General features: G+C 40.2%; 1 long non-coding RNA gene across 2 annotated transcripts; it reads right to left on the reverse strand.

Annotated features, from left to right (window-relative positions):
- Positions 1 to 6306: 6306 nt before the first annotated feature.
- LOC107076803 (uncharacterized) lies at positions 6307 to 10311 on the reverse strand. 2 transcript variants are annotated; one of them, XR_001477938.2, is made up of 3 exons: positions 10065 to 10311; positions 6902 to 7403; positions 6307 to 6470 (listed from the first exon to the last, which is right to left on the reverse strand). It is a non-coding gene; the product is annotated as an uncharacterized lncRNA (long non-coding RNA). The 2 variants fall into 2 exon arrangements; XR_011189661.1 differs by having other exon boundaries at positions 6307 to 7403.
- Between the last annotated feature and the right edge of the window lie 234 nt (positions 10312 to 10545).

Here is a 10545-nt window from a genome sequence, read left to right on the forward strand (position 1 = left end):
GCACAGTTACTGAAACATTAGCATGTGTTCACATCTGAGGCATTTAACTCAGCTTGGTCAACCTCTTCACCACAAAAAATAAGGCCTTTATTTGCAGTACTAATAGGAAACATAACTGGTGAAAAGTTTCACCACCTGTCTTCATTTTCCTCTTTACGTAAAGGATGCTTTGGGCCTTTAGAATTTTCTTTAATCCAGTTGTTAAGTGCCACAAAGCAGCCAATATTAAAATTTTATGCTTTTATGAAAGCAACAGATGGCACAGAGCTGTCTACACAATGCAGAAGTACTGTTCTCTTAGATCTCCCAGAAGTAAAGACTTGAGTACAGTTCTGCACAGCACTTTGTACTGAGACAGGAGTTTTATACTATTGATGAACACTGATCACACAGCTATGTTCAGAAGAATTTAACTTTACTCCATCATCAAGGAATACAATAATGCAGACATGGTAGATGTAAATTAATTTTCAGTTTAATTTTCACAATTAATGCATTGAAAATAGTGTGTGAATAAAACAGCCATACACTACAGTATATGGTTTATGAAGCATTTGTCATTTTTCCAAAACAAAACCGCTAACAGGAGGTTAGTACAGAAGTTCTTTTCTCTTATTTCTGAACTTAAAAATCACTAGCTATAGATTTCACCCTTTAAGACCTACTGTATTTGTCAATTAGAGAAACACAACATAATCCCCTTTACTAATGAGGTGATCAGCATGCTGCATGAGAGACTTAATAGTTCTGTACAAGCAACTCTGTCTTCATCATAATCCCAGCTCCTATATAATCAGTTTACATTAGCCGGTCCAGTCTTTTCCATTAGTGAAGGCAGGAGATCCAGAGAATCCAAGCAAATGGTACTCAATGATGATTTCTCCTTAGTCCAGATTGTGGATCAAGGGAGCACGAGGAAAGGGGGGAGTGAAGGGTTAGTCCACGTACAGTAATTGTTAAGACCTTGCAAGGTTTCTTTTTAAATTCATTTATACAATTGCTTTAAAACGCCTAAAGAAATAAAATTGTCACGCTAATATATTTTGATTGGCGCATTAGAACGGCTAAATAAAATGAATCACTTTGCCAGATGCAGTCACTCAAGCATAGACTCAATATTTCATACCAAATTATCCTGATTTACTGAACACTTCTTTGTGCATTTTTAAAAGCCACTCACACACGTGTGGCAGAGCCTGCCGACTCTGCATGGCTTCTCTCCGACATTGAAATTAGAAGGGAAATGGAAAACGGTGCAGGGAAATGTGAGCAGAAAAAGAAGGGCTGGTGTGAGTCTGACACTTGCTCATGACTTTTGTCTTGCTGAGACAAAAATCCATTTCAAATTATCCAAGACGTGTTAGATCCCAAGATATTATTCCTTCAGGCATTTCCCTGCTGCACGTTTTTCAAGCAGTATAAGACTCCTGCAATTACAGGACGAGAATTGCCATTCAACACTAATTCCTTGTGCTTAATTCATTAGTATTGTTTATGGGTCTGCTGCATTTTTTTGTTCCTATTACCTTCTGTGTTTCTGTTTTCTCTTTATATCAATATGTGTGTGCTAAATGATCTGAGTCTGATTCTAAAGGATTTTAATGCAAAGAATCTTATCGACATGCAGAGATGCAAGAATAGCAACCATGGCCAATCTTTTTTTTTTCTACCAAAATCGATCCCTGCTTTGTTGAAATCTAATCTTAAGACCTTTCCCTTCCATTTTGTTTTAAGGGTGGCTATCGGAGAACAGACACCTCCTTCCACCTTTGTGAAAAATTCCCCAATGCAAGTCTCCAATCAAAGAGTCAAAAGTTAAAATGTTTGTTACCACTTTCTGCCCTAATAGATCTGTTTTTATAGGCTTGATGCTAGAGTGTTTGAAGTAACAGCAGCGCTTTCACAGGCCAGGCAAATGGAACCCACAGCGGGGAATTACAAGTGTTTTAGTTCATTTGAATCTGCACAGAACTTTAATCTGCAGAACAGTTTAATGCCATAAGTAAACAGTATTCATGATGGACTTTTTTTACCCCAGGCTAAGCTGATTTCAAATACAGAGAGTGCAATTTCAATCCCCCTACTCTTTTTCTTTCGTTCTCCATCTTCCTCCTTCCTATCTGACATCAAGTATACTTGCACAGCTTTGACCGGAGGAAGAATGTTCCAAAAACATTTTTGTGCTGCAATGAACAAGTGATCAGCTCAATGCCAAATTAAATAAGCAGGGGATATAATTACATTTTGATGTACTAATAGTATGGAGAAAAAGAAAACTTTGACATAAGAACCAATAAAATCTCACATCTCTGCGAAAAAAAATCAATTGACATCTGCTGAAAAAATCCATTCTCACAATAATTACATTTAAGGAACAAGTAATAGGTTTATTCCATGCTGAAAAAAAGAAGAAAGAAAACACAACGTTTCGGCCGTGGAGCCTTCTTCTGATGCAGCTACCCACCATAATTACATTTATATAAAACTTTTCATCCCCTTGGATTCCCAAGCCCAAGCAGTTCATGTGATCATGAATGCTCAAGTAATACGCACATTTTATTTATATCACATCCAAAGAGAGGTACCTCATACAGCACAGGACGAGTCCTTTGTCATCAAACTGAAACACTGGTTTGGAAACTCTTAATAGCATTTCATTACACCATATACCTGTATATGAGTACCTGTATAATGACAATAAACTTGAACTTGACTTGACTCTAGTCAAAGGGTAGAGCACCACCTACTGGTCCACCATCACTACTACTGCAACAACCTAGTTTTTCCTGGAGGTCTTCCATTAACTTGCTTCCCAACACAGCCTTGTTTATCTTCTGAGATCCAACAAGATCAAGCTACAAGACAGCCTCAGGCTATCTGCAACACTGCAAGAAACACTTTGGGATTCGACAAACGATTCATCCCTAAAATAACAAATCTAATCCCAGAGTTTCCACACCTGCAAAAGTCAGAATATCTTCCAATCCTGCAGGAGCAGAGAGGAAGGGAACTCAATAGATCTGTCAACCCACAATGTGACCTTCTGTCAGAGCCAGAGGAAAAGAGTCTTGATTCGAATAATGATTATCATGTTTTTCTTCTAAATGTCTGGAAATGTCACACTAATTATTAGTTCTTTGGCATCACCATAATTCAGCCTTCATACCAATAAAGCTCTTTGAATTTGAATTTCTGTGTGAAAATGTTTGTTATAAAGGGCCTCTGTTACCCACATGTTAGCAGACCTCTTAGGTCTGACAGGGCAGCAAGTTTCCATGAAGAGATTTTCCAGTTTTACAGGCAGAGGGAGAAACATCACCATTGCATCAGGTGCAATTCTTTTCCCCATATACTGCAACCTGCCCATTACAGCAATACAGCACCTTGAATCCAGAAACAGCACAGAGGCACCTTCTCCTCCCAGATTGCTGCTCCTGCTGAAGTAGAAGCTAATTGAAAGCCTTTATTTGTGGTGTGTATTTATCTCAGTGGGGTGAGATAGCAGGGTAGCAAGTGAAGGAGGAGGAGCAGGGGGGAGTGGTGAGGCTCTGTGTGTCAGTCCACAGTCTCCTCAAGAGACTTGACAGCCCTGCAGTCACTGTGCACCAGCAGTGACAATTACACCCCCCCCTTCACTACAACCTGGCATCACGCTCCGACAGTTTCTGTTTGTACTGTGTCTTACAGCAGTTGTTTGTCATGTTTATTTGCATGGATATGTTGAATAAATACTATATGTGTACACTATGTGTAAATGTGTGCAAGCACTTTACATGGAAGTATGGATGTTATGTGTATGTACTGTATACATTATGTGTGAGTGCAAGCATGTTTGCATGATGTGTGCAGGTTATGACTGTATTAGATATGCCTGCATGCCATTTTTACAGGACTGGCAGCTATTGTTGGATAGTACTGTGATTTTCACCTTCACACAGTAGACAGTTCAGAGCGACTATTGTGTTGCCTGGGGCTAGTTTAAATAGCTCATTTAAAGTCATGTTTGTATGATAGAATATAAATAATATGACCCTAGATGTCCTTAAAAAATAATGAGAGATGTTTGCAGCTCTTTTGTAGACTGTGTTTGGAAGTTTAAAAAATTAACATTAAGTTAGGTTTTTAATCAGAATGGTAATTGAACATGGTTGTGCAGCTCGGGAGAGAGCTGTGTGTGTGAAGACTGCTACTAAGCATAAGTAGCTGCCTTCCATTCATCTCTTTCCTAACCTGTCAGAAACCTATCCAGTACAGGGTCACCAAAGAGTCAGAGCCCATCCTGGCAAGCAATGGGCTCAAGGCAGGATACCTCTTGGATGCGACACCAATCCATCTCAGGACACACACACACACACACACACACACACACACACACACACACACACACACACACACACACCAGGGCCAGTTTTCCCAGAAACCAAATTACCCTGCAGTACTGGTATGTCTTTGGGCTGTGGGAGGAACCAGAGCATCTGGAAGAAACCTACGTGAACATGGGGAAAACATACTAACTCCACACAAATAGCACACCAGGTCCGGAATTGAACCCAGGGCCTCGGTGCTGTGAGGTAGAAATGCACCACAGAGCCACCATTCTGCCCAAATAGCAGCCTTTTGTCTTTCATTTCAGGTTGTCTTCATTAAACTATTAGACATTTTTTATTCTTACACGAAAGGAGGACATTTTAAATGTTAACAAAGGAAAGAAAGTTCTGAAAGATGGAGAAGAAGTACTAGCTTTCCCTATGTAAATGCAAAGAACGTTGCTCATTTCAGGTACAATAGCAGCTGGACTGAGTGCTCACTGACATTTGCTTTTTAAAGGAAAGGGGCAATTGAGACAGGGTGGCCTTTTTCCCCATTCATAGGAAACCAGGAAAAGTTCCACGGAAAGCACTAATGCACCAACAGAGCTTTTCCAAATATGTTTCTATTAAGATAACAAGTGCTGCCAGTTTGTGGGATGGGAAGAAGTTATAAAATAACACTGTCAAGGTTCTGAATAAATAAGATAACTAATTTATGGACTGAATGAAGGGCAGCCAACTGCTCTTGCTGAAGTGCTATAAAGGGGTTTTGTAACCCTGCTCTTAGATAAATCACATCAGGCAGGTTTTGTGTGAAACTTTAAAACTATTGACTGACAAACTGTCAAAATGCGATCCTATGGAGACTGCCAAAAGTAAAGTTCTCAAAGGAGTCCAACTATAAGATGCCCCAAAGTGAATTGGGGGCTTATAATTTCACAAATTCTTTCTAAGTACATTATTGGGAGTGCTTGTTGACCCCTGAGAATGCAGCAAATGTGAGAATGCAAAATGTTTAGTTTTGTTGATGGGGGGTGACCTACTGGTTTGGGGCGTTAGACATCAACCCAAGGGTCGTTCATCCTCACTATGGACACTGCTGCTTTAGCAATGTACTTTGATTGCTCTACCCTACTGTATAAATGGATATTGGCCTTTCTGTGGTTTTGCCATTGATGGACTAAGATCCTGCAAAGGAAGAGAGTCACATAAGAGAGTCACATTCTTCATTAAAAGGTGGCGGAGTCCTGTACAGATGTGTATATTTTCTCTTCAGCTAGAAAGGTTACCCTCGCTATTATTAAATAAAGCTCACTATTTGAATCATACCTCCTCTTTGCCTTCATTAGGGTTCAACCAACTGAAATATCCAGTAGGTTGGAGTGCATTCTTAAAGAATATTGCCTTGGTGGATTAATCAATCTGTCTTTAATACCATAGATGGAGTGTTCTACACACATTTCTGCTGGAAATCACCCCCAGGAATTTTAAACCTTTTTGCAAAAATTTTCCTTATATCTTTGGGCAGCTGGCATTCTAGGAACAAGGCAGTCAGCGTCATGCAGTGAGCACAGCACTGTCTTTCAATACCTCACACAGTCCTCTACAGTCTCCTGTAAGTGACGCATTGAGGTTTTGCTTCTGAGAAATGAAGTATTTTCTGTGAGATTGTATAAATGTGGAACCTCCACACCACAAAGAACCATTCAACTCCATATGATATAAAAATGACAATGGAATAATTTGTGTTGGAGATGTATCCTCACATTAAATGATTATAGCTGTTCACAAATGACTTTGATCCAACTGTGTTCTGGTCAGTGCTACAATACTGGCCATTACCATTGCAGAACACTAAAGAGAAATTAACTGTGTAGCTGTACCTTACTTTGTGAGGGGATCAACCTTTCAGTATAAAACCTGTAAAGAAAAACACAGTTATATCATCATTAAAATCAAAGGAAACTTTAAAACCAAAATAATCTGAATACCTTAATTGGAGGCATGTTGACCCTTCATTTTGTTGTGGTGCAAAAACATAAGATACACATGTACAACTGAACTGCAAATATCTTGATCCTCTTCAGCCAGTACAGCAGCTCTGTTAGTTGCATCAGCGTTCAGTTCTGATTGGGATGAATGTATCAGGGATCTAAAAACCTTGTTGAAAACAATAATCAAGCTTTCAAGTTCTTATTTTAAACAAGAGAATGTTACAGATCATAACTTCTTAAACATTGCCTCAAAAACTGGAATTCCTCCAGTGTGAAGCAGTGTGTTGCAGCAACACTGTGAGTTTTTTTGCGTCTCTTGTGATTGTGTGTTAGGAGTTTCACAAGCCACAGAAGGGATTTTGAAGGCAAGACTTCACAGGGAGAGTCCTTTTGGGACAATGTTACTGGCTGAAGTCGCAGGATGCTTTCTATCCATTAGTCATTCATCGGTCTCTGCCGTGTCTCTTGGGGGAATGGGGAGGGGGCACTAGGTGGCACACAAGTAGCTTTGATTTCCTTGACATAAAACTAAAGCAACGATTTCCTCTCATTTTATGGCCGACAATACGCCATGGCATAATATAAAAATTTAATTACCTTGCTCGCTGGATCTGTGACAATTATGAAGATGCTTTGCAAGATGTACATATGGTGCCGAATCTCTGATGAGCAATAAGGTGACATGCTGGTACACGGCCAGACACAGGGAGCCTCACTCAGCAAGCTGGGTCATCCAGAAGGTGCTCTCCAACCAGACTGAAGCAGTCTCCGAGATTAGATTTTGAAGTCTTTTGGAACTTATGCAGAGTAAATTCCCAGTGTAGGATTGTTATGGCCAATTCAATTTTGTATTTATGGAAAATGAGTTATAACCAAAATAATCATCCTTTTCCGCTTGGGAAAGGAAGGCCAGGAGCATTTAAATTAAAGTTTTGAGGCGTGCTTTTTTGTGATTGATGGGCAATCATCAAGTCTTAAAGCCAGTTTCAGTTTCTTCTGTTCTCTCACACAGTAATACATTTGTTCAAGCAGTGTGTAGAGGAGCTTACAGGTTGAGCAGTATGGCTGAAGCTAGGTAAATTCTCTATGTCCTTGTCGCCTGAAACACAAAGAGATTAAAAGCAATTAATTTGTGCTGCACATAATCATGATTCTGAAACTGGCATAGTAGTGCAGACCATGCAGAAGTGGTTGATGGATTTCCTTTTTTTGTGTGCTTTTTTTCTTCTGCTTTTCATTTTCCCCATAAACAGTTGATTCAAAGATCCCTGTTTAATTATTTTTTTAAGTTAGGTAAAAGAGAACCAAGCTTTAAAAGCTGATAGACAAAAGTTCAAGAAGATGTATACTGTACAACTCCTCCAGCAGCAGTAAACAGACACAGGTCAAGTGAACAGCCTGCAGCCTGTTCCACTCATTGTGTGAATTTACAGATTTACATTTTTCTTAAGCTCCTTCTAGTCAATAAGCTCTACTTTGTGATTGAGACCTTAATTGCTAGAGAGGTGCCGTTTTCTTTGAATTAATTTTAGATGCTAGGTTCCACTTCCGCTATTATGAGTACACATGTGCTATGTATGCAATGATTTGTTTAGGACTTGGCACAGCTTTGAAGTAGTTTGCAACAAATGAGTTGTGAAAGCACACTTTGTTTTTTCTTCACCAGATCTCTTTGACATATGCTTAAATACAATATTATTGATAGCCTGTTGGAGGTTGGAGCTGAGAAATGTTGGAGAGATGATTTCCGTTTCAGCCTAATGAGTGACAAACGGAATAGATAGTCATTTGAACTCTTTTAAATCTGGAGAAATCAAATTACGGTGAGAACGCAGTGAAAGTGCAACACTGAGCTCCTTACCAGCGGGGAAAAGAACGTTAATTAAAGAAGCCAGAGTTAATGAAACACAAACATTGTGATTGCTCTTTTTTCAACAGATATTATTTTTTTTTCCCACATGAAAAGATCACAGTCAGAGAGCCCCTGAACAGGATCAAAGTAAAGAAATACAAGGGAAAAAAATGACTATAAAAAAATTGCTTTGTGATTAATGCCGCAATTTGAAAAAAGAGAGAGGACGAAGCCGGGGGAGGATGAAAGGCAGGGCTGTGCAGTGTGAGCCTGGTGACAGAGCTGTGGGATCCAGCCTGGCTTTAATTACTCTGCAGAAGTTTGTACTGTAAGTCCAGCTGCCCAAGGCTGCTGGGTTGAGTCTGTGGGCATTCTCAACGGCTAAATGGAATCAGTGGTGTGCGTGAAGACAATTGTTTGAGCAGAAAAGTGCATTGAATGTCCACTCCTGACCATGGGCATTGCTGCTCTGATGCATGTGTGTCCATCAGGGACACGCAAATCTTTAGCTGATTGAATGAGCCCCGTCTTCCCCACACACTCCCCTAACGAGGAAGTTGGGCAGGAGGTTCGCAGCCTGTAAAGTCCTGTCCCTCAGAGTTAGCAGCCAGCTAGAAAAATCTACAGAGTGTTTCAGTTCTGTAAATGTTGGTTCAGTAGTAGAGCTATGGCTTTAAGGCACAGAATAAATCATAACGCTGGTATGCCGTACCCATGGAAAGGTGTGCGCACACACATGATAGCCGCGGGAGCAGAGATGGAGAGATACTGTGATGGCAGCATTCAGCACTCAGCCACTTCAGCATTCAGTGCTCTGTGAAATTATAGGCCCTCACCTCGGCTCTCCCACAGCTCCTGCAGTGCTGAGTAAAGCAGCCTAGGGACATTTTAAAAAGCTTCCAGGAACCAGATGCTAGCAGTTGGCCAGTTAATTCCTGCTCCTGTTTGTTGTAGGGTTTTTTTTAGCCTTGCTTTTCTTTGTCCTTATTTTCTGTACCTTTCGTTTGCCCTCTTTTCTTCCCTCTTCTGAGTGCTAGCCTGCCCTGTCCTAGAAGAACACCCTGCTGTCTAGATGTCCTTTGAAGAGATCATTGAAGTTGCCCCCCCTACAAATAGCACCTTCTTTTTCCGGTGATCACCATGCACGGCGACCTTGACCTCCAGTGATCTCGTCTGCCGAGTTCAAGCGCTCTGTTACTGGTGCGAGCATAACAATTCTGCAATTTTGTTTCTCTGCTTGACCAGCTGGGGCGCGGCGGTGGATTTTGCGTTTAATATCAGTATCTTCTGTGCTTTTGTGTGAGCAAGACAATTAAATTTCTCACGAATATCATACCCTTATCAGAAGAGTTGCGGGTGTAGTCTTAAACACTAGCAAACAATTGCATGTTCTTACAAAGAGGCTTTAACGTTCACGTTTTAATACGTCGTAGCGGTGTCCTTTTTAAAAAAATATGAAGGAACAATCAGTTTCTCGTCGTCTCCTTCTTAAATATACATGCCCACCAAGGGTGTGTAAAAATCCGAATTTGCAACTTTATGAACAAGATCACTGCTGCACGTTGTATGCAAAGCACATTCGTCAACATTAAAAAGAAGCAAAATGTTATTTTAAGGGGCACTACGTACTGTACAAAGTTGACACGTGTAGGTCATAACACATCCGAGAAGCAACATTAAAAAGTTTAATATCTCACACGTGCAGAACGCGGCAATATTGGAAAAATATTTATTTTCACATAACAGAAGTGAACATATATCTAAGTTATCTAATAAAATGTCATTATCCACGTGTTTGAGTTCACAGGGTTCTTATGAGCGAACATGAAACAATTAGTTCACAGTTCTTTTATCCTTGCGTTTCTGGTCAATCGTTGGTGTAGAATACAGCGTATGCAATGTAATTACCCAGGGCATGTCTGCTTGTCCAGCTCCATGAAGTTGTCCCCTCCTTCACCCAACAAACAGCACAAACGACGAAACCCACCGCATTCGTCAGTGCTGCATTTGTACCGTTTGTGCTGCTTTCGTTTCCGAGATATACCGCCTTGGTTTTTCGGGTAATCACGTGACTATCTACAAGTTAATTTACAGGTACCAACATACTCGGTACTTTAACTCATGAATGTGCTGAAAACAAAAGGGGCAATTTGTTTTCTGAGTCTGTCTTTCTTTCTGGCTGTGACGTCACTCTGTGACGTACAAAAACAGCAAGGTCACGACCAACAGATCTTTTAATTGTGAATTTAATCAGTTGACCGCAGCCTTTGCAATTTCACACCTTTATGGTTGGGGAACAATACAGAGCTCTAATCCAGTATGTTGTCTTGAACAGTGTAACACACCAGATAATGCAATTTTGTACTAAACTCTTTACTTCTTTAATATA

Source organism: Lepisosteus oculatus, chromosome 5 (genome assembly GCF_040954835.1).
Source record: "Lepisosteus oculatus isolate fLepOcu1 chromosome 5, fLepOcu1.hap2, whole genome shotgun sequence".
NCBI classification, from domain to species: domain Eukaryota; kingdom Metazoa; phylum Chordata; class Actinopteri; order Semionotiformes; family Lepisosteidae; genus Lepisosteus; species Lepisosteus oculatus.